We start from the raw sequence: 23,502 nt of genomic DNA, 5'->3' as shown, positions 1-23,502 counted from the left end.
GAACAGAATAACAATGTATACAGTAACAGAAACCATGTATGATGATCCAATGTGAATGACTTAACTATTATCAGCAATATAAGAATCCATGTCAACTCCAAGGAACTCATGATGGAAAAAAGCTACCCAAAGTCATAGAAAGAATTAATAGAGTTTGAATGCAGATTGAAGTATACTATTCTCTACTTTATTTCCTCCACAAATATTTCTCTAGTGTAAATGATATGTATCTTCATTCATCATTCTCATACATTTTGTTACTTGGTACCAAAATTTTTTTTTAGAAAAGTACTTAAAATAAGAAAGAAAGACATTGTGAAGCAAACAATAAAAGGTGAAGAATATGAAATATTTCATAGTCCTTTGTAAATCAATATATATTTAGAACCTATTATATGCAAGGCAAAGGCAGCTAGTGTGAGTAGCAAATAGAGTGCTCAATTCAAATCCAGCCTCAGATACTTCCTAGCTCTGTGACCCCTAGACATGTCATTTAACCCTCTTCTTCTCATTTTCCTCATCTATAAAATGAGATGTTGAAGGAAATGGTAAACCACTCCAATATTTCTGCCAAGAAAATCCCAAGAAAAGTCATGGAGAGTCAAACACAACTGGAACTGACTGAATAAATATATAACAAATAATGGTAATTACTCTCATGTATGCTCATTGAGGATAGAGGCTATTTTTAAAAATTTTGTCTTTATATCTTAAGGGCCTAGCACTGTTCCTTTTATATAACAGGTTTACTAAATTTTCCTTAACTCAACTAAATTAAACCAAATAAACACAATTCTTCCCCAGAAGGAGTTTAGCATTGAATACGTTCACTTTGATATCCTTAGCATTTCTGGTACTGATCCCTTCCCTACCACCTAAATCGTCAGACAGAAATGTCTCTTTGGCAGAGTAAAGGTTTAAATTTCTATGTGTAGAATGATTTATTTTTCCCCATCCCTATGGGTTTAACTGGCCACAAAGGGAATTTGAAACCTTCATCTTGACCTTCTAACTCTCCAGGTCTAATCAGCTGACCTAACCATATCTGACTGGGAAGAAAGCTGAGCAAATGTTCCCACCCTTAGACAATGACTTCAGATTGTCAAGATGTTTATGTCCCAACCTGATCTCCATCCATCCCTAATTTGGAATTGAAAACCAGATTGAATTTTACTACATACTCACAAAAGCACATTTAGAACTGACTACTGAAGGCCAATAGTTGACATCCAGGTGCATAAACTCACCCTCTAATCTGTATAGCTCAGAACCCCCTACCTGTGTCAGCTTAACGATACTCTGGCCAGGAAGGAAAAATAGAAAGAGTTGGACGCTTATCCCAAAGGACCGCTATCACATCCAGCAAATAAAAACGTCTCTTTAAGCCTCAGTTGTCATGCGGTTCTCACAGAAGCAGCGCTTACCTCATGAGTAACACTGTGGTGAGGATGATACTTGCTTTATCATAAATACCATTTTCAGAAGGTTTTAAACATTGGCTTTAGGCTAATACATGCCTGCCCAGGTATCTCTTTGAAAGAAAGCTCTTTAGGAAAGAGGTTTTTACATTTATTCACCGGTTTTGTTTTGCTTAAAAAACCAATAGCAGCAGTGAAGGCTCCTGTAGTCTGTGTGATTATGGAAAACCACCTGCTGAGGCTAGTATCAGGGCATCCATTGGCTTCTCCTTCCTGTACTGAATCCAATTGGGATGGGCTGCTCATTCTTTGGGCTTTTAATGGAAACCTGGGAAGCCTTTGAGCCCGGAGGGATAAAATGAGGATCATTAGAAGACAGGACATATAAAATGGCCAGAGACACATTTCCATATCTCTTCCTTACAATTACCCAGGTTAAGGGTCTTTATTCTACAACAAAGCATCATATATATGGGGAGGAAAAACAATACAAAAGAAACAAAAAAAAGAGAAGTTGATTATAAGGCTTAAGAGTTTGAGGAAGTCTAAAAATGTCTACCATTGGAATGGCTGCACTCATATTTGGTGTTGGCTATTTCACTCTGTTATTCTATTTAAATAGGTATACATATTACAGTGGGCAATTTACCTTCCATCAGTATCTCTAAAGGCATAATAAAAAGTGTGCAACGAGATCCAATTACTTCTGCTAAGTTAAAAATCAAAGGCAGAGACTGACTGCAGCATCTTCCAGGGTTTTTATTGCTCCTGTGACCTTGGGAAAATCACTTTAAATCTCTGGGTCTTAGTTTGGTACTCTAAAAAATGAAGAGGTTGGACTAGATGGTTATTCCCTACTTGCTCTTGAGTCTGTCCTCTAATAACTCCTAAGTCTTAGAAATTCAAAGAATTTAATAGGTAGTAGAAGGTTCCTTTAAAAAAGCTATCCCAGGGGGCAGCTGGGTAGCTCAGTGGATTGAGAGCCAGTCTAGAGATGGGAGGTCCTAGGTTCAAAATCTGGCCTCAGACACTTCCCAGCTGTGTGACCCTGGGCAAGTCACTTGAACCCCATTGCCTAAAAATAAAATAAAATTAAATTAAAAAAAAAAAGCTATCCCATGAGTAGCTCAGTGGATTGAGAGCCAGGAGAAAGAGACAAGATGTCCTTGGTTCAAATCTGGATTCTGATACTTTTTAGCTGTGTGACCCTGGGCCAGTCATGTAACCCTTAATTGCCTAGTCCTTACCACTCTACTGCTTTGGAGCCAACACACAGTATTGATTCTAAAGATATAACATAAGGGTGTAAAAATAATAATAATCTAGGCTAGGAGTCTTTATTCTTTTTATCCATAGATCCTCTTTGGCAACTGCAAAAGCTTAAGGATACCTTCTCAATTTTTAAATACATAAAATAAAATGCATAAGCCTACCAAGGAAACCAATTTTATTTAAATGCAATCATAAAAATATTTAAAACCCAAGTTAATGAAGCCCAGATTATACCTACCACTACAGCCACCCTCTTATTTTATAGATGATATATTGTTATTCAGTCATTTGAGTCCTGTTTTATTCTTCATGAACTCTTTTTGGGATTTTCTTGGCAAAGCTACTACAGTGGTTTGCCATTTTCTTCTCCAGTTCATTTTAGCATAAAGAAACTAAGGCCAACAGAATTAAATGATTTTCCCAGGTCACACAGATAATAAGTGTCTTAAGACAGATTTGAATTCAGGCCTTCCTGATTCCAGGCCCAACCCTCTATCTGCTGTGCCACTAAGTTGCCCAGATGGAGTAGAAACCCAGAAATATTAAATGATTTGCCCATTTTCATACTCACTTTTAATTAATAATAAAAATAATATTATATGTATTGTATGGTTTTTAGAATGTGCAAAACAAAATGCATAAAATGATTTTACAAATAATCATAAAGTTGTTTACCATAGAGTAAAATTTACTTTTTCAGGCATCATTCTCAGGGAACATCTAGATAGAATGCAGGTAAGGGATTATAGACATCCCAAGAGAAAATCTGCCCAGATACCAAATGCCACCCTACAAAAGTACCCCAGAGGTTTCTAGTTATTCTAACAGAATCCGACTTGAAAAGTAGCCAAATGATTCAGTAGGCTTTGAATAGCTATGTTAGTGCTTCCATGTGACACAAATGATTTCAAGAGTCTTAGGTTTTCCACTACAAATTGGAAAGTCAATCCTGACAAAGAATAAAAAAGAGCAATTGGCATGGAGTTGATTTCAACTCTCTCTCTCTCTCTCTCTCTCTCTCTCTCTCTCTCTCTCTCACACACACACACACACACACACACACACACACACACACACACACACACACACAAGAGTTTAGAGTTTTTAAGAATACTGTGGACTGGAATAGGAGAATGAGAAATGAGGGGAGAATTCCTTAATGTGGCAGGGAAACTTTGCCCTCTGCTGGTTCCTCTGGTAAATACCAGCCTAGTTATAGACAGTGGCAGCTAACTGAAATGCCAGGGCAGAACTTTCCCTCCTTGCCCTCTTTCCTTAATCAGGTTATCTTCCCCTGTGGTTGTGCAGAAGTGGGCTCATTTGGAATCTGCCTCTCGCCCCTGTACTTTGTCCCCTGAAAAGAGGAGTCTAGTGTCCCACTGGTCACTCTGGGAGGGCTTCCTCCTCACGTACACTAACTGGACAGAAATGTCACAGTCCCTTTGGCTTGATCTCTTTGGAATGTGCCTCCTGATCCTTGCAAACATTTTTCTTATCACAAAACTATTATCCCTAGACATTTTTAGCATCTGCCCAGGCTATGGGCATCTTTAGATGATCTGGCCTCAGGGTGGGAAGCTGACATTTCTTCAGGTCCAACAATGGTTACAAACTAAAACAAGCACATGTTTGGAATTATCACCACCAAATAAATCTTCTCAGATAAAAGATTGCAATATATTTTTTAAGGCAGAGATAGAAAGGAAAAGGCTTAAAAAATTTGAAGGAAAAATCATCTCCATAGCTAAAAGGTGAATCAGATAGTGGCTATCCTAAGTTTTCATGTTCCAAAATAAGCCCAATTCACACAGAAATGGGCAGGCAAATCAATCATAGGAAGGAAGGAAGGAAGGAAGGAAGGAAGGAAGGAAGGAAGGAAGGAAGGAAGGAAGGAAGGAAGGAAGGAAGGAAGGAAGGAAGAAAAGAAGGAAAGTTCTTTCAAGAATGTTCTCTTTTCAAAAATAGAATAGTGACAATAATGCCTACAGAATCACAGAATGTGTTACAAGACCGTTTCTAAGGATGGTACTGAACTTACCGCTGTAGAATGGAGCATAGTTAATTGCAAATAGTTAATTCTTCCCTCCAGAAGGTCTTCTCTCTTAAATGTAATTTTCAACCAAAAATGTAGGCACACTTTAGGGAGGTGACAGAAAATCATTTGTAAAAATCTTACCTGGGATTTCACTGATGCTAGATGTTGATATGGAACTTCCCTGCAACCTTGAAGATCTTTATAATCTTAGAGAGTTACCTGGGCACCATAAGAGATTAAATAACTTACACAGGATCACAGCAGCATCTATCAGTGGCCAAACTTGAATCTAGCTCTTCCTAGGCAGCTACTATATCTTGCTGTCTCTCCATATAAAGCTTGCTTTCCTGTCCCCTTACCCCCAAAACTAATTAATTATTCCCAGTTTAGTCAATATCTTAAATATCTATTAAAATTTCTTTCACTCTTCCACAGAAGTGGACAATACTAAAATAATATATTTTGAATATTATTAACATATCAAAGTCTCCCTAGAGAGGAATCATGCTAAGATACGAAAATGACAGTGACTGACATTTTATAAGTCTGAATGGAACAAATATTTAAAATTTTTAAAAATCAGGTCACATATTATTGAGGAATTTTTTAGCATCTGAGGATTTAGGAAGTGGCAATTATTTTAAAATGATCTGCTATAAGTAGCTAGGGAAGTGATAGCTAACCTTTTAGAGACCAAGAGCCCAATCTACAACCCTCATGCCAAATATGAGCCACTCCCTTACCCCAGAGAAGGGAAGGAGGAAGTGCTCCCATTGGGCTGCTGAGCAGAAGGATGAATGATGTGAAAAATGTCCTCAGGAGCTCATAAAAAGGGGGAGGAATTGCTAACAAAGAGCTAGGGGGTGTTTGAAGATTTAATGGGAAGGATAATATTGAAGAAAGTGATTGTAAATAAAGCACATGAAATGTACTTTTCTAAAGATGAGAAGCAAATAAATCAACAAAAATGAAAAGAAATAGAAAGATTTCAATCCAATTAAGAAACTCATATTAAGGATCTTGGGTGAAGAGTAGTTGAATATCAGTCCTTGGATTCAAGAAGATCTGTGTTGAAATCCTGTCTATCACATATTATCTGGGTGGCCAAGATAAAGTTGTTCAAGGTCTCTGTAGCCGCTTGACAATTTTGAGAGAGAGAGAGAGAAAGAGAGAGAGAGAGAGAGAGAGAGAGAGAGAGAGAGAGAGAGAGAGAGAGAGAGAGAGAGAGAGAGAAATTCAGAGACAGAGAGAGAGACAGAGACAGAGAGAGAGACAGAGAGACAGAGTAGCAGGTAAAATGAGAGAGAGACAGAGACAGAGAGAGACAGAGACAGAGACAGAGAGAGAGAGAGAATTTCTGCTCTGCTCTGTCCCCATGAAGGGAGTTAACCAATCCAAAACCCCCCACTTCTATAACACAAAGTCCAATTTCCCCTCCACCTTCCTTCTTCCTCTCATTCTGTCATAAACATCCTATTCTGAATAAGCATGTGGGAGTGAGGAGGGCTGGAAAAGAACAGAGATTTTTTTTAATTAGAATGGAAAACGCAATGAGACAGTATAAATGCAAATTTATGAAATGTCTCATGTGAGTGTTAGTGAAAGAATTCTTCACGTTGAGGATCAGACAAAGGAAGACGGACTTAAAATCTGGTGTGTGTGTGTGTTTTTAAGGTAGATATGAGGAAGAACTTCTTGACACTGGGGTTTGCTAAACACATGGATATGTTACTATAGGAAACTGTGTTCTTCTCTGAAGATTGTTAAGAATTGATGACAGCTTAGGTATACTTCTGCCTGGAGGCAAGACGACTAATTGGATGACCTCTACTTACCAGTTCCTCCTGTGGAGAGTGACACATGAATTCTCCCTGGAGATGGGCTATAGCAGCTTAGGGCAGAATAGACCAATGTCCAGTAACTTCAATACTCAAGTGTCATGGAAAGTGTCCAAAAGTAGCATGCATTTGTCATGAACATTTAAAGAAATGTAACTTTAAATTTACTACAATAATTATCAGCCTTAAATTATCCTCCATTATAATACATAGTATCCTATACGCTATATAGTATCATTTATGCTACATAGACATTTGAATTGTATAATAACAATAATAGCTAAAATTTACATGGTGCTTACTCTGTGCCAGGCACTGTGTTATGTACTTGACAATGATTATAGCATTCAATCCTCACAACAACCTTGGGAGCTTGCTCATCACTCATTTCAGTCATATCCAACTCTTTGTGACTATGTTTGGGGTTTTCTTGGCCAGCATGCTGTAGTGGATTAGCATTTCCTTCTCCAGTTCATTTATAGATGAGGATACCCTGGAAGGGAGGTGCTATTATCATACTCATTTTACAGATGAAGAATCTGATGCTAACAAAGGTTAAATGGTTTGCCCAGGGTCACCCAGCTAGTAAGTATCTCACTCCAGATTTTACCTCAAGTTATCCTGGGTCCAGGTTCAGTGTTCTATCCACTGATTACCACCGTTATGCTAAGACACAAACCATACTAGGGAGAATGGATTTAGACCGTAGTAGGAGAAACAACATATACAGATATAAAGGAATAGATCAAAGTATGGATAAAAGTGTGTATATATATATATGTGTGTATTCATGTATATGTGCATATTGTTTTAAATACATGTAATTATATCTATTCATCCATCTATCTATCCATCCACCCATCCATCCATCTTTCAGGGCAAGGATTATTTTTTTTCTTTTTGTATCCCCATCATTTAGTGTGGGGCCAGGCACTTAAAAAGTGCTTAATCAATGTGAATTGAATTGTGTTGTATTGTGCTGTAAATTAAAAGACTAAAATCCACATTCAGACTTTCAATCCAGATTAAAAATAAAAAATCCAAGTCCATAGTGAGGTATTTAATCTATCAGTGCAAGGAAGTAAAGAGTGACCTGAATTGGAATTCAAGCTCTATTCTTTACTCACTTGCTCTGAACAAGTTGTTTAATCTATCCAGATTCTGGACTTTTACATTTATAAAATAAGGATATTGTTTCTAATGACCCCTTAGGCCCCTTTTAGCTATGAATCTAAGACACTACCATTTTAGGTGGAGAAGTGGAGACCACCTAGACCTATAGTCAGAAAGACTTGAGTTCAAATATGTCCATAAACACTTTTTAAAAACCTTTACTCCTGTGCCTTAGAATCATTATTAAGTATGGCCCCAAGGCAGAATAGCAGGGTGGGGGTTGGGGGTAGGGGGGACTAGCCAATTGAGGTTAAGTAACTTGCCCACATTCACACAGCTAGGAAGTATCCAAGGTCCCATGTGAATCCTGGCCCTCCTGGCTCTATCCACTGAGTCAACTAGGTGCCCTTCTTGACACTAGCTCTGTGACCCTAGGCAAATTACTTAACATCTGTCTACCTCAGCCAAATGCAAAATGGGAATCAGATTAGCACTTACTTCACAAAGTTGTTGATAGGATCAAATCAGACAATATTTGGAAAGTGCTTAATAAATAGTTCTTTTTCCTCCATTCCTCTTTTCCATATTCCTAAGCATCATTCCATAGTTTGGTAATGGGAAGATCAATATTAGATTTTGCTTTACTCAAGGAAGCAATATCCTCTATAACAATTCAATCTCTGATCAAATAAAACCTTTTTCCCATGTAGATCTCTTTGGTAATTTGTTGAAATTATGCACTTCTCAAAATAATATTTTAATGCAAAAACGTAAAATAAACAGGATAGCAAAAAAACATTGTATGTTGAAATACCTTTCTCAAAGTATTTCTTATAAAAAGTTCATGAACTAAGGGTTAAAAAAACCTGGGAGGCAGAAACCCTAATTCACATAGCAGTTCCTCTTCTGACTCTAATGTTTAAAATGTATCCTGCCACATCAATTGCTTAGAATCTACCATTGTGAATTGCCTCCAAGAAAATATCTCCCATCTGTATTATTACTAGAATAGGTACCTCTGGGGAAATAGCATGTAAGTTTACATTTATCTGGATAAAGTGATGAGGAATCCAGTATTTGTCCAGTGTAGTAGCTATCCATTAAAACCAGGCCATGATCAAATTTAGGTTGTGTGGTTGTTATCTTTTGTTTCTTTTTGGTTAAATGTTAGTGTGATTCTGAAGACTCCCCAGGGCTGCCCTAAAAAATCAGCAGTAGGGGTAGATAGCAGAATTATTACACTGACAAAAGAAACGACTCCAAATTAATCTTGTGTGAATATCCTCACCAATCATGGTGGATACAGTCTTTATAGCCAAGAAATCCTTTTTACTCTCTATCAATAACAAAGTCCTTTGTCAAGGAGATCAATCCTTTGCTGGCTAATGCATTTGGGGGGAATCTATATTTCTCTTCCCTGTGACAACTGCTTTATGTTAGTTCAACTTTTTTAGACAGTGATGGTTTAAAAAAGGGAGTGGAGAATCTTTATCCATTTCCCATTTTTCAGTTTCAACTGGATATTCAAACAGGTCATGTTATAGCTGTTGGTTTTGGGGAGTTGGGGGTGAGAAGCTACTGTGTCAAGGGAACCCCCTCCCCACCAGGGTCGTGGGACCTGCATCCCTGTCCTGGGAGACTGGATGTCATGTGAACGCTCCAAATATAGGTCACAGGTGACTCATCTGGGCCAAAAGAAAGGGTAAAAGAAGGGGTGCCAGGGGGTGCACTCTCTCTATTCCCTTGGGTGGTGACAGCGGAGGACCACAGCTAAGAGAGATAGCCATGTGGAGAGACATAGATAGAATTAGATTAGAAATAGACTTTAATCTCTATCTATTTGCTTTCTTTATTCAAGTAATATTAAAAACTCTGGGTTCTTAGTTACCATACAGTTTATTAATATAACTTTAAGACTACACTAGTAGTAATGGGTTTTCTCCTGTTGTCAGTTCTGTCTGCTTTCTGGGAAGCTTAGGCAGTTTGAGCCCCGAGAAATAGTTAGACAGCAGGGTTTGGGATACTTGTTCTCAGAATCAAAGAAAATTATCGGGGAAGCTTATTCCAGGGTCTATTAGGAGACAAATGTGGCAGGTAATCCCCTGAGAAAAGAAGTAGCTAGAGAAAAAAATACTAAAAGCTACTGAAGTGGGAATCTATAAGTAAAAGGAAAGAAAGAAGAGAAGAAAAGTCCAAACTAAAGGGGAAGGATGCAAAATATACTACCTTGTATATTACAGCATGAAAATCAGCAGAAGAAAACAGATAACACTAAATGGAAAAATGTGATAAGAATAGAATAAAACTGTTTCAGGAGAGAGCATTAAGTGAGATACATGTTTGAAACTGACACAAACCTACAAATTCCTATGATTTAATCCCATTGCTTTCCCAACACTGGGAAAGAAAGCTTGAGTGTTCACACAGAGGAAAATGTGAGTGGTGAAGGAAGAAGAATTTGTTGCATTGGTTATCCATAGGTTATCATAAGGGTTTTGTTAAGTCAGTTTTCTATCATATCTGATTCTCCATGACTCCTTTTGGGGTTTTCTTGTCAGAGATACTGGAGTAGTTTATGATTTCCTTCTCCAGCTCATTTTATGGATGAAGAAATGAGGCCAACTGGGTTAAGTGACTTGTCCAGGGTCGAATAGCTAGTAAGTCTGAGAACTGGTTCAAACTTATCAAAAGTTCTTTCTGACTCCAGGTGTGGCACTCTATCCACTGTATCACCCAGCTGCCTTATCATGGAGATAGATAGGGTAGCGCTGCCTGTAGTACTATATTGGAAAGTTTTTTGATAGCCCAGTTACACAGAATATATTGTAGGAACAAGAGAAGAGACTGCCACAAGATGGGAGAAAACAAGGGCAAGACTGATAAAAGTTGAGGTAGAATTGACTTAAAATTTTGCCGGGGTCTTAAAGTTACTCCTCCACTAACAAACTACCTCTTGGCATATAGGGTAATCAAATTTAACACTTTAGATTATTTGTCTTCATTTCCATCACCTCTATCTTCATCAGCTTTTATTATCTCTACCTACGATATGAGAGGAAGGGAAGAGGCAAACCCTTCATGGTGACCTGGCGCCATGCTAATAAGATATACCCTAGAGTGAGAGGATGGCCCCTATCTTCCTGTTCTAAACCTTTGAAATTAAAAGAGGTTTAAAATCTATCGATCTGTCTGTCTGTCTGTCTATCTGTCTGTCTGTATAGCTAGTTAGCTTGCCAGCTAGCTAGCCATCGAGATATACTCCTTATCCATTTTATGGGATGATGAATTTCTCTTGGGGCAAAACTACTTCTTTTTATTTTTTGTGGCCCTTGTTTATGTTTTTTCCTCTGGATCATTAACCATAGGTATTTTTGTCTTGTTTTGTTTTTGAGGAAAAGAGGGATTTCCATTCTTATACTTGGCTTTAATTTAACAAGTTCATGTACATTTAACAAACATTTGTTAAGCACCTACTATGCATAGAGCACTGAGGTATGCTCTGAGAGGGAGAAATGAGCATAAATCCCAAATGAGTCAAAGACAAATGGCCCACAAGTGGCAAAATACTCAAAGTTGTTCTTTTCTTTAGGTTGTTGAGGGAAAAAAAGGAAAAAGAAACAAAACTGACATTCATTTACTGAAGAATGGCTAGATAAAATGTGACATTGAATTATAATAGAATAGTACTACAATCCAAGGCAAAATCTATGACAGTTCCTTTGCTTTCCATATAATTTGGAAATGACCACAGATATTGAAAGAAAAAGTTCTTAGTAGTTCAGTAACATTTACTGAGCATCCTTGATGTTTCTGATATTGATCTAAGGGATATAGAGGAAAAAGGCATTTCTCTAACCTAATTTCATTTGCAGACAAAAATGTTCAATTCTTTAGAGAAACAAGAAAAGTTTGTATTTCTTTCTCAAGATTACCTTCCGTCAAGGTATGATTTTTGTCTTTATTGGAATAGGAAAAAAGTGAGATTGAGGCTTTTTTTCATTTTTCATCTGATTACTATGGTTGACCCCTGCCAAACATCAAAATAGAGGCAGCCAAGACCCACCCAACCTCTACAGGGATTATTTTGTGATGCTTTCTAAGGATTACTTAATGTATGAAATGATCCACAAATATTTTGATGGCATATTCAATAGGCTCTATTCTCGAGTCCTGATTATGTACACATCCTACTCTTCAGAAATGAAATACAGAGAAATTGGGCATTTACAGCCAAATGCTTCCATTTTTGTTTCATATTTCCCCTTAGAAATATTATGATGTAGTAACATAAAATTTAGGGGAGTTGAGTGACATTTCCCCTTTTTGCAAATTAAGTGGAAGCATGAATACTCACTCTATTCACGAGTCCTAGGTATGTTTCATTGCTTCTGCTAATGTGACCTTCAAATGCCAGTAGTCGATAAAGGATAATATATTCTGATGGTACTTGCAAAAGTCAAAACCAAATTTTCTGTCTTCTGTCAAAACCAAAAACCATCCAGAAGGTCAGGGGCATCATGAATACAGTGGAGGTTATGAGAAAGGAATACTATCGACCTTATACAGCATGGAAGGGTTAGAATCTGCATGGAGTAGAGGGAATATCCTCACCAATTTCACAGTTCTTTGGATGTATTCAACTAAGTAGGGTTCAACCTTTGGAATTTTTTTGACATCTAGTTTTATCCAAAAGATATGCAGAATAATTGGTCACAGAGAATAATTATCAGTGAAAGAAAAGACAGGAAAGAATACTGATATTTTCACAGCATACTGACAGATCACTAAAGCCTACTGATAAAATGGAGGCTGGGGAGAAAGTATGTTAGCAGTAGTATCTTATAATGGAAAGAATGGTGACTTAAGATTTCATTGAAAACTGGTTAGAATTCTACTTCTGACCCTTACTATTTGTGTGACTGTGAACAAGTCACTTGATTATCTCTGAACCTTTATTTCCTCATTTATAAAATAGAGACAAAGACAGGGAGTAGAGCTGTGATTTCAATGGCAGAGGAAATTCTCTAGTGAAGAAAATCACTCTACCAAGTAAAGTTGGAACCTTAGTATTAGAGATATACATATAGCACCAAAAATGTTAAGTGACTTGCCCAGAGTCATGCAGTCACTATCTGTGAAAGGCAGATCTGTAAAAAAAAAGAAAAGAATGCCCCTGGTATCTACCTTACAGAGTAGTTGGGTCACTCAAATCTGAGAATGAATGTTAAACATTATCATAAAGCACTAATTATTTTTATTATTACTGATGTGTCTAAAATTTTTATATTAAAAGGCTACCACAATAGAAAGATTCTTTGAAAGAAAGAAGGAAACTTTGGCTGACATAAAAAGCTCAGATAAAAAAATCCTAAATGTATCATTCCTAAATCTGCCATCAACTAAGAAGACTTTATTAGATTTGCTGATTTGGGGTATTATTATAGTAGCTTCATTGTACATGATCCAGAGTACCAGACATGGACAGAAGTATCAAAAAGCAACCCAACGAGATAAAAATGAAAGAATTCATGAAGTTTAGAGAATATAACTTAAGATATTTACAATTACTATTGTCTTTCTTTAAACATAGTAATTGTAAATATCTTAAGTTATTTTGAATCAGGAATGGAAGACCTCCACTAACATTTTACAAAAGGAACTCTAGGCATCATGGAGATCTCCCATCGTTCTTGAAGGTCCTATCAAAAGGGTACTAGCACTGTGGATACTGATGTCCTTGCCCAGAAGTACAGCTATTCTTTTTTTTTTATTTTTTTTTATTAATATATTTTATTTGATCATTTCCAAGCATTATTCGTTAAAGACATAGATCATTTTCTTTTCCTCCCCCCCCCACCCCCCATAGCTGACGCGTAAGTCCACTGGGCATTAGATGTTTTCTTGATTTGAACCCATTGCTTTGTTGATAGTATTTGCATTAGAGTGTTCATTTAGAGTCTATCCTCTGTCATGTCCCCTCAACCTCTGTATTCAGGCAGTTGCTTTTTCTCGGTGTTTCCACTCCCATAGTTTATCCTTTGCTTATGAATGGTGTTTTTTTCTCCTGGGTCCCTGCAAGTTGTTCAGGGACATTACACCACCACCAATGGAGAAGTCCATTACGTTCGATGATACCACAGTGTGTTTGTCTCTGAAGTACAGCTATTCTTAAACAATTTCTCTGATAAATGTTCAATTTTTATCAAGGTGCCCTCCTAAATAAGCACAATTTTGAAAGACACAATACATGGAGTCATAAAGGAGGGAGAGAAGGTCTTTCAGTCAGATCTGCAGCACTCAATTTACATCAATCATTTATTAAGGGACTATTTTCCCTGTCCTCAAAAATCTTACATTCAACTATACAGGGGAATCTTAACTTTATCTTGATATAGACACCTTGAAACAAACTAGTGAAGCCATTGGATTCTTCCTAGAATGTATTTAAATGCACAAGTACATGGGATCCATAAAGAAAACTAAATTTAGTGAAAATAGAGTTATGATTTTATTCACATTCACTCCTGAAATATTTCCATAGATCTCCCTTAAAGAAACAATGAAAAAGGAACTACATCTTGGGCAGCTGTAGGAGCCATCCATACACTAACTAGAGTTTTGAAACTGGAGTAAGGAAGAGCTAAGTTCAAATCCAGCTTCAGAGGCTTACTAAGTTGTGTGATCCTGAGCAAGTCACTTGACCTCTGCCTAACTTGGTTTCTCCATCTATAAAATTGGAATCATATTAGTCCTTACTTGCCAGGTCTTTTGTTAATAAAATAAGATGACATTTGCAAAGCATTCTGTAAAATTTGAACTGCTGTATAGATGCTACTTGTCATCACAGAATGAACATTAGTAAATACTAAGTATATTCAATTTGAATGAAGTCAGAGATTCTATGACATGAGAATAGGAAGGGAATGATTCTAAACTTGGGTGAAAATTAGTAAATATTAGTAAATTAATAAATATTAGTAGAACTGATTACAATAAGAATATGAAGCTGCTAGGCTGGAAGAAGAAAATCAACCATAGAAATCATTGGAATGATATCTTAAAACAAATTTCTCTGACATCTGTCTCTGGAATATTTCTCATCTGTGATTGGTGGAAAGTTAATATGACCTATAATTGAAACAACTTTCTTGAAAAAAAAATTGTAAGTTTGGCTGACAGACAAATTGTTGGTATATTTTTTTTTTTATATTTTAGGGTGGCTCCTTTAAACACTAGATCGACAGAAGCCAATTTCTCTGAAGCTAGAACAGGACTTGATATTTAAGTGATGCCTTCCAAATAACACTCCAACTGATTCCAAGGATGCATCAAAAACATAAAGAACAGCAAATGCTCTCAGGCATAGTTAACCTTGGCCTCTTTGGGGGACAATGGTATATGGCTGGTCTGGTAAATTTACCAGTCAGTGAATCTGAAGAGAATATTCATTAAAAGACAGAAATTGTTTAGTTAGTTTGCAGCCACAATCAAACACTTCTAAAAATATATGTGAAAACGATGCTAATTCTAACTACATTTGTCATTATTGGAACTGCTACAATACACCTAGAAAGAATTGAAAATTTATTCACAATTATAAAGCACTGTAATTTCCATTTACTTCTAAAGAAAAAGGCCCTAATTATTTTTTAGGCCTTTTAAACTCATCTCTTAGCATCCACCTGACATTTTCCATCCCTACAGCTTCACAGTTTCTCTCTGTGTCACTGTGGTTTGACATATAATAGTATTGTCTTGAACACATCAAGATGAGGTATTGGATGTCATCTCTACCCTCTTTACAATATGTTCCTAATTCATAGAATAAACTTAGTTTCTAAGATGTATGTAAAAATGTAGACTAATAGGTAGTTATTTAAGAGTTGACTTGCTGAAAGACTTCATATTACAAAATACTGAAAGAAAAATAAAATAAAAATAAGGAAAGGTGATTATTATTTCCACTGAAATGTAATGAATAAAGCATGAGAACAAATACTACAAACATTACAAATTAGTCCAGCATCAAAGACAGCAACAAGTCCTATGATCTCCAGATATTGCTTTGTTCTTTCGAAGTTCCTTAACTCCTCACATTATTGTATTGTCATGTATAGATTCCAATTCATATTGAAATAAACAAATGATTCCTAAATAATGAGAACAACATAAAGTAGTAGCAAAAGGGTCAAATATTTCAAGCTTGAAAGGATATATTATTGACTGAGCCCAAATCTCAACATTTTGCATAAGAAGAAAATGAGGCAGAGACATTAAGTGACTTTCTCAGGGACACACAGCTAGTAAGTAGGTAAGGCAATATTTGAAAAAGATATTCTAGACTCCAGTTCTATCCACTGGAGAATTAATTTATTGGCTATCATTTCTGATTACAAATAGCTGAGATAGCTGAAATTAACTAGAAATCTTTACATTCTAGCCAAACAGCAAGACACAGGCCCTCAGTTCAGTGGAAGGTCTAGAACAGTGATGGTGAATCTTTTGCTATAAAAACTGCAACTCTCCCACTGCATGTGAGCCCCCTGTTCTTCCCCAGATGGGGAAGGGAGGAAGTGTTCCTTTTGGGCTGCTAGGCAAAGGGGTGGGTGATGTGAAAAATGTCCTCAGGAAAGGTGGATAGGGGGAGGAGAGCAGTCCCCTCTGGCATGTGTGCCATAGATTCATCAACATGGGTCTAGAGCATCAGAGTTGGAATAGGGAGAAATTCCCCTGAAATGAAGATACTGGGGAGAGAAGGTTGGTAACTGGGAGTATACTATTCTAGTTAATTTTCATATTTATTATAGTATTATACTATATATAGCTTAATATGATATACGAAAAAGTATAATGTTGCTAAGCTCAGCTGATTTTAAATTGGTAAAGGAATGAAAGAATTTTAGAACCACTCTTCATTTTAATACCCTGAGTCATAGCCCTAGTCAATCAATCAATCCCAGTTACACATCTGGTAATTGCTGTTTTCCATGTAAGGAAAACTTGTCTCCAGGTGGATCCTAACTTCTTTAAAGGTTTACTCTGCCTCAAATTATCCACTTTCAAGAGTTTGGCAGTAGGAAAGACAGCTATAGAGATTCGATGGAAAAAACATATGGCATCCTTCTTGAGAGTACCTGATAGCATTCCTAAAATGAATCTATAATGTCCATACAAATGTCATATTAATTCATTCTGATCAGTGTAAATACAAAGACTATCAAGTGAATTGATGTGCTTTGGAACATAAGACAAAACAATAATATCTCCCAATTATTTCAAGCACTGCAAACTTATTCACTTTTTTTAATATTAATCACAATAAATTGTGAGACCTTTTTTGGGGGAGGAGGGTGTTATGGAGTAGGTAGAAGGTAACTTTACTGGCTTACCTCTATACAATTCATAGAATTACATTAAATTTAGAAAGTTCCCAAGAGTATGAGAAGCAAAGGAAAATATTCCTTTAATAAAAGTATTGTTAAAAGCCTTTTATATTCAATCCAAGAAAGAAAAAAAAAGTGAACGGGATAGCTTAACCACTGTCATTTTTCAGAAGTGCATGCATTTACTCACAAGGAATCTAGTAGTCCAAAGGAGAAAATTCCATCACCAGTCTGTAAATTAAAAAAGCAAAGAAAATGTCATTCTACCCAGTCCATCCAAATGGAAAAGCCAGAAAAAAACACACTTCCATGATTCAACGCTATACATTTTGTATATTTATAACACTACTAAATGGCAAATCAAGTAACACTCCCATCCTACGTTCAGGACATAAACCTGGATATAACATAAGGTTATCTTTTTTTTTTTTACACTATCTTTCCACATACTTAGAAACTCTAGCTGTCAGTTTGATTTATGCATTCTGGAGGAAAGCAACCAGAAGATTAATACAATAATAGAGAATAAAATGTTGGAACCAAGTTTCTAACATCAACACATATTCAGATGCTCTGTAAAAGAAAAGAGACAAAAATGCTAGTCTGTATCATTTTATTTTACAGGATACTATATGCGGATACTGGAAGATGAGACAGTGTCTTGTCTCCTCCCAACAGCCACTCGTGTTAAGTGGTGCTAACCCGCAGATCTCATTGAGGTTTGGAGATGGACTGAAGTTCGGAAGCTCTGCTAGCCCCAATTCCAGATGCTTTGATTTTGCTTCAGTGGCTCTAAGCCAAGCCCAAATGTTTCATAGATTAGAAGATTAGGCAACAAGGGAGAAAGTGCGCATAATAGTGTCACCTCAATTGCTTCAGAAACCTAGAGGAGGTGTGCCCATGACTGAGTGACCTTAATTTGACGCTGAAAACAGATGGCAAAACAGAACATAGAAACGCGAATAATGATTATAGTTTATATGCAACAGGGACCATAGTAATTCAGGGAAGCCTATTTTTTAATTGCAAAAAAGAGAGAAAATGAGCATAATCATATTAAAAAGTGATCTCTATTTTCTTAACAGACAATATCTATGCCATATTTATTATCTGATGGGTAATTTTTTAAATCTACCTAGTTATATTTTCAAAAGGCAAAGCATTACTTTTTTTTTTTGCTCTCTTTTCTGAAACTATTGAGATGATTATGAACAAGGGGACCAAACAAAGACAGCTACGAAGTCTCTAATCAAGGAGGAGTCTTGAACAATACAACTCCACACTATAATGGGGAGCAGGCTTTGTGCAAAACCCATGTTAAGATACTTGACAGATTTAAGTAATAATGATTGCAAAGTTAAATAACAAGACAAAGAAGCATTAAGAGGTAAAGAAAAGGTAGAAAATTTATGTTTTCAAATGAGATCTGATAAGCGTCATTTGAGAAAAGAGACAGGAAAAGCCTCCTCAGTTAACAGAAAGAGAAGGGGAAAATAGACTTTCTAGACTATCAAAATATTCCAGAATTTTAGAGGAGGAAGAGCCCTTCAGTGGCCATTTAGTGTAACTGGGTCTCAAAAGGAAGCCTTCCTATCATATACCTGATGAGTTGTCATCCAGCCATGTCAGATAAAAGGGAGACTATTATTATATTCACTTTTCGATGACATATATTGGGAAAGATTGAACCAAGAATGAGCAGGACCAAATTAGGAACATTTAGCTAGCTAACTAAACATTTTATGATATTCTAATGATTTTTCTTCAAATATACTAAAGAAAAAATTTAAATGGTAATTAGACTTCGTATCTTTAGCCTCAGTTTACAGAACAAAAACCAATGTGGAAGCTACAGAGTAGCAAGATCTTGAGGGAATAATACTAATAATTAGAGATAAAAGTTGATGGTTAGCACATAAGGTAGTGAATTTCCTATTATTTAAAATATTCAAGTAAAAATTAAGAATATATTAGTTAAGGAAAAAATGTCAACTATATATTATCATGCCATGCTTGGGTTACTGTAACAGTCTTCTCCCTGATTTCCATTTTTACAGGATATTCCTACTCTGATCCATTCTGATAACTACTACCACCTCAGCACATCCTTTTTTCTTTTAATTTAATCATTTCACATTTATTTAAATTTCATTTTAATGACTATGTAAAAATATCAATTTCTTTCCATATAATATAAGAAGGAGGATCTGAGAAGGTGAGAGACTTTTCCAGTGTCTCTCAGAAAGGATGATGGCCTCTCAACCACATTCTAAGAAAAATAGGGATAGGGGATTAGAAAGTGGAGCCAGAATGAGTGAAGAGTGTGAGGGATGGCATTTTTATCCCAGAACCAAGCAGAGGCATTTCAGAAAAGGATAGGATTGGTGGTTCAGATAGTTTGGGCTGGACTAACCAAAAGTCAAGACCTGATTTGAACTGGTTCTTTCCCACTCCAGACCTCAACCATATCCACTTTGGAATCTAGTTGGATAAATAAATTCCTCTCGCTGATGCTCAGGGAATTAGTGAAAGGGAGAAGGCACCAGTTCCTAGACCAGATACAGGTTTCCCAAGTCAAGTTTATTCCGAATATTAAAAGTTTTGGGTACAGTAATTCTTGGCCTCCAAGCCTCATCTTCCAAGGAAGCTTTGATAAGCAAGAAGACCTATGCTGGTGGTAAACCTTTAGCCAGATAGCCCTGGGGTCTCACCCTATCAGGTCCCAGGGCACCCTGTCTTGAAGAGAGAGTCTGGAGATGCTGCTGCTGCTATAGGTTCATACTCCCTTCACGATCTGATCCAGATTTGGGAATGCTAGGGGCTTGGGGGCCTGGATGTCAGGGTCCAAGGAGGAGGAGAATACCCTTGAGCCTCAGGTCTTAGAGGCCCCAGGTAGGGACAGAAACTGAGACCTGTGCCCCAACATTGAGTAGGGGGGCATCTTACCTGGAGAGGGGGCACCAAAACAAGTGTGATATCATAGGCATTAGACTTAGGAACACAAGTTGGAGAAGATGTGGAGAAAAGAAGAATGAAGTGGGAATGGCAAAAGTGACAGAGCTGCATGGTTTGGAACTCAGCTTTGGTGTCAAGGTCTTGGCTAGCAAGCTGTTCTTTTGGGGTCTATAGGTTTTGGCCTGGTGGTCTTAGAGATCTTGAGTGCACTGTGACTAGATGCTGGCCACTAGGTCACCTGGCTGCCAGTAATTAAGTTCCATGATGGGAACCTAGGGCTCTTCCATGTGAGTGTCTGCACCTTCAGGCTGTGGATAAATGCCCACAGGGTCTAAGCTGGCAATGTTGACCAATAAGGGCAAGTGGAAGCCCTTGGGAAGTAGTGCCAGAAAACCAGGATGCCCTAGGTGGTTGCCAAGGTGGATGATAATGAGAACAAAGGATTGGGAATATGGAATGTGGGTTGTTTAGCCCAGGAGAAAAGAACCAGATATAATGGGTAGAATTTACAAAGAAACCAAATTAGGTTTGATATTCTCTAGTCTTCTCTTCTCCAGGAAAAATGTTTATTTCTTGTCCATTCAAGTTATCTTCAAATGATATGGCCCTTTACCTTCTTCTTTGTCTACTTCTGTAAATTATCCAGTTAATCAACTTCCTTTTTTAAACCATGGTGCCCAGGATTGAATGTGACACTCCAGAAGTGGTGTGACCAAGGCTGAGTAGAGAGTATCCACAACCTCCCCACACGGGGCAACTCACTATCACCTTCTTGATTCAGCTCAATGCTGCTTCTTCAACTTTTGCTGCCATAGATCACTGCCAATTTATTCTTGTACTCCACTAGAACTCCCAGATGTTTTTCAGAAAAAAACTGCAGATCAACCATGCTTTTTCCCATCTTATACTTGTAAAGTTATTTTTTTGTGCCAGAGAGCAAGGTTTTACAAATATAATGAAATATTATTTTCTCCTTCCCCTCTTAAATTTATCCATTTATTTGTTGTTGTTGAGTAATTTTTCAATATTATCTGACTCTTAATAACACCTGTGAGGGTTTTCTTGGGATAGATTTTGGAGTATTTTGCCATTTTCTTTTCTAATTCATTTTGCAGATGAAGAAACTGAGGCAAATAGGGCTAAATGAATTGCCCAAGATCACACAGCTAGTAACTGTCTGAGAGCTGATCTGAACTCAAGTCTTTCTGACTCCATGCTCAACTCTCTAACCACTGTACCACCTAGCTGCCTATATGCACATTATAATATGTTAGAGACAGAAATATAAGAGAAATCTAACAAACTAAAATAATTTGTTTCATGGTAATGTGACAGGTATATGTGGTGCCAAAGCAAATACTCATGGGAATTGAATGTATAAGTTTATGGTTTGTGGGGAAAATTAAATAGAGAGCTAAGTAATGTAACATGTAAATCCACTATCAGAATATAATTTTAGGGGTGTAAACCTAGCATTTTAGAGATAAGGAAACTGAGGGCAATGAAGGGAGATCTCAATCTATTTAATCATAGTTAATATTTGTAAAGAACTTTCAGATTAACAAAATTTTCTATTTCTTATCTAATTTGATCTCTGAAAAGCCTTGTGAAGAAGACACAGATAAGCTAACAGACTCAGAATTATTAAATAGTTTGCTGAAGGTCACAGCTATTATATATCAAAGGCAGCATTTGAATTCAGGTCTTCCTAATGCCAAGTTATGCCTATTATGCCACCTGTGTACTGAAAACTAGCCATCCAAGTTAGAGCACTACCAGCTATCCTTTGGGGCAGTTACATATCACAATAGATAGAGCACCAGACCTGGAGTCAAGAAGACCTGGGTTCAATCCTGGCCTCAGACGCTTCCTAGCTATGTGACCCTGGGCAAGTCACAACTCTGCCTAACAGTTGCTGCTTTTCTGTCTTACAATTGATTCTAAGGTAAAGGTTAAAAAAAAAGACCTAGCTATGTAGAGAATGGGTCTTGAGTCTACATATTTATATTTATATCTATATGCAAATTGTTCATTTCTCCACTAAACCCTTCTGCCTTTCTTTTGAGATGGGAATTTTTGCCTACACGATGTGCCTTGACTTCCCGTTTCACTCTGCCCGAGTAAGTCTCTAGATAAGAAATTTGGACAGGCGAAAAAGGTTGTTATTATCCTGAATGCAATTGATGCAGCTGTGGTCATATTTTTAATGACGTGTTTTCTTGATGTTCCCAGCAATGTCTGGGCTATTACACCGAAAGTGTCTCTCCGAAGAGTTCTTTCAGGCAGGGCTCACCCTAATGGGCAGTGTCAGCTTTCCCTCCCAAGTCAGCATTGCTAAGAGAAGCTGCCATTACTTGCTCCAGGACCATGACACAGGACACAAGTTGGCCAGAAGGCACTTGCGATCCTTATGACCTTCTATTCTTATTACATTTTAATAGCAACTGTATTACAAAAAAGTACATAAAGGGCAAAAGTACTTGACTGACCACAGTTGCCTCCATTAAAATAGTTACAAAGTTACTGCTTTGCATTTTCTAAAAAGGGTAAATGTCAAACAGAGAGAATTTTTTTAATCTAAAAAAGATTTACATTGTGGTGCATTTAAAATAGAAGTTTTTAAAAATTATTTCATTAAGGAAATGGGGGCGGGAGATCATTGAACACATTTTATTCACTCTAAGAAAAAGTCCCAGAGGGCAGGCAGGTGACGTGATGGATGGAGAGAGTGCCAGGCTTGGAGTGAAGAAGACCTGAGTTATGGAATCTTGAACAAGTTGTCTAATCCTGTTACCTCAGTTTGCTCATCTGTAAAATGAGCTGGAGAAGGAAATGGCAACTCCAAAGGACTCCTAACCAAAAAAATGCTATCTGGTACCACAGAAGGAACTGGTAGTATCAGAATGCAGGTTGAAGCACTTTATTTCCCCCAGGAATTTTTCTCTAGTGTTAAGTAAAATGTGTCTTCTTTTATAGCATGATGAACATGGAAATATGTGATGGATGAAAACACATTTATTGTATTAGCTGCTTTCTTGGGGATGAAGGAAGGATGGAGGGAGGGAGAAAATGAATTGCAAAATGGCAGAAAATGATTAGTAAAAATTGTATATCAACATGACATTTTTAAAAAAAGGAAATGGCCAGCCACTCTAGTATCTTTGCCAAGAAAAGCCTGAAATAGTCATGAAGATTGTGATACAACAGAACGATAACAACAAAAATAAATCATAATGGTAGTCTAGCCCTTCATTTTTAAGGGGGCGGTAATGAATCTAGACAGCCCAAGGGACAAAGGAAAAAATATAGCTGCATCAGTAGGCCAGAGCTAGCATACTGTCCATGATGATATGATCTAAAAGGACCATAAAAGAAACTCTCAAGGAACTCTGACTGGGAATGAAGTTTGGTTAGTCTCATTGGGAGAACGAAGGATAAGACACTGGCAGGGAATGCTATCCTAGGACCCAGAGACATTAAAAGCACCA

The 23,502-nt window shown here is 37.1% G+C and overlaps 1 protein-coding gene and 1 long non-coding RNA gene across 3 annotated transcripts in view; one reads left to right on the top strand and one right to left on the bottom strand.

Annotated features, from left to right (window-relative positions):
- Positions 1–23,502, bottom strand: part of TENM3 (teneurin transmembrane protein 3) — a 3,501,974-nt gene that overhangs the window by 1,994,184 nt on the left and 1,484,288 nt on the right. The window contains exon 5 of the mRNA XM_056802938.1: positions 17,250–17,290. The gene's annotated coding sequence lies outside the window, so the exon portion shown is untranslated. The remainder of the gene's footprint in view (positions 1–17,249; positions 17,291–23,502) is intronic.
- The window catches only part of LOC103099096 (uncharacterized), a 64,382-nt gene that overhangs the window by 40,066 nt on the left and 814 nt on the right, over positions 1–23,502 (top strand). The window lies entirely within an intron of this gene.

The sequence above is a fragment of the Monodelphis domestica genome, chromosome 6 (assembly GCF_027887165.1).
Source record: "Monodelphis domestica isolate mMonDom1 chromosome 6, mMonDom1.pri, whole genome shotgun sequence".
In the NCBI taxonomy this organism is placed as follows: domain Eukaryota; kingdom Metazoa; phylum Chordata; class Mammalia; order Didelphimorphia; family Didelphidae; genus Monodelphis; species Monodelphis domestica.
This window is presented reverse-complemented; position numbering and strand designations above follow the sequence as displayed.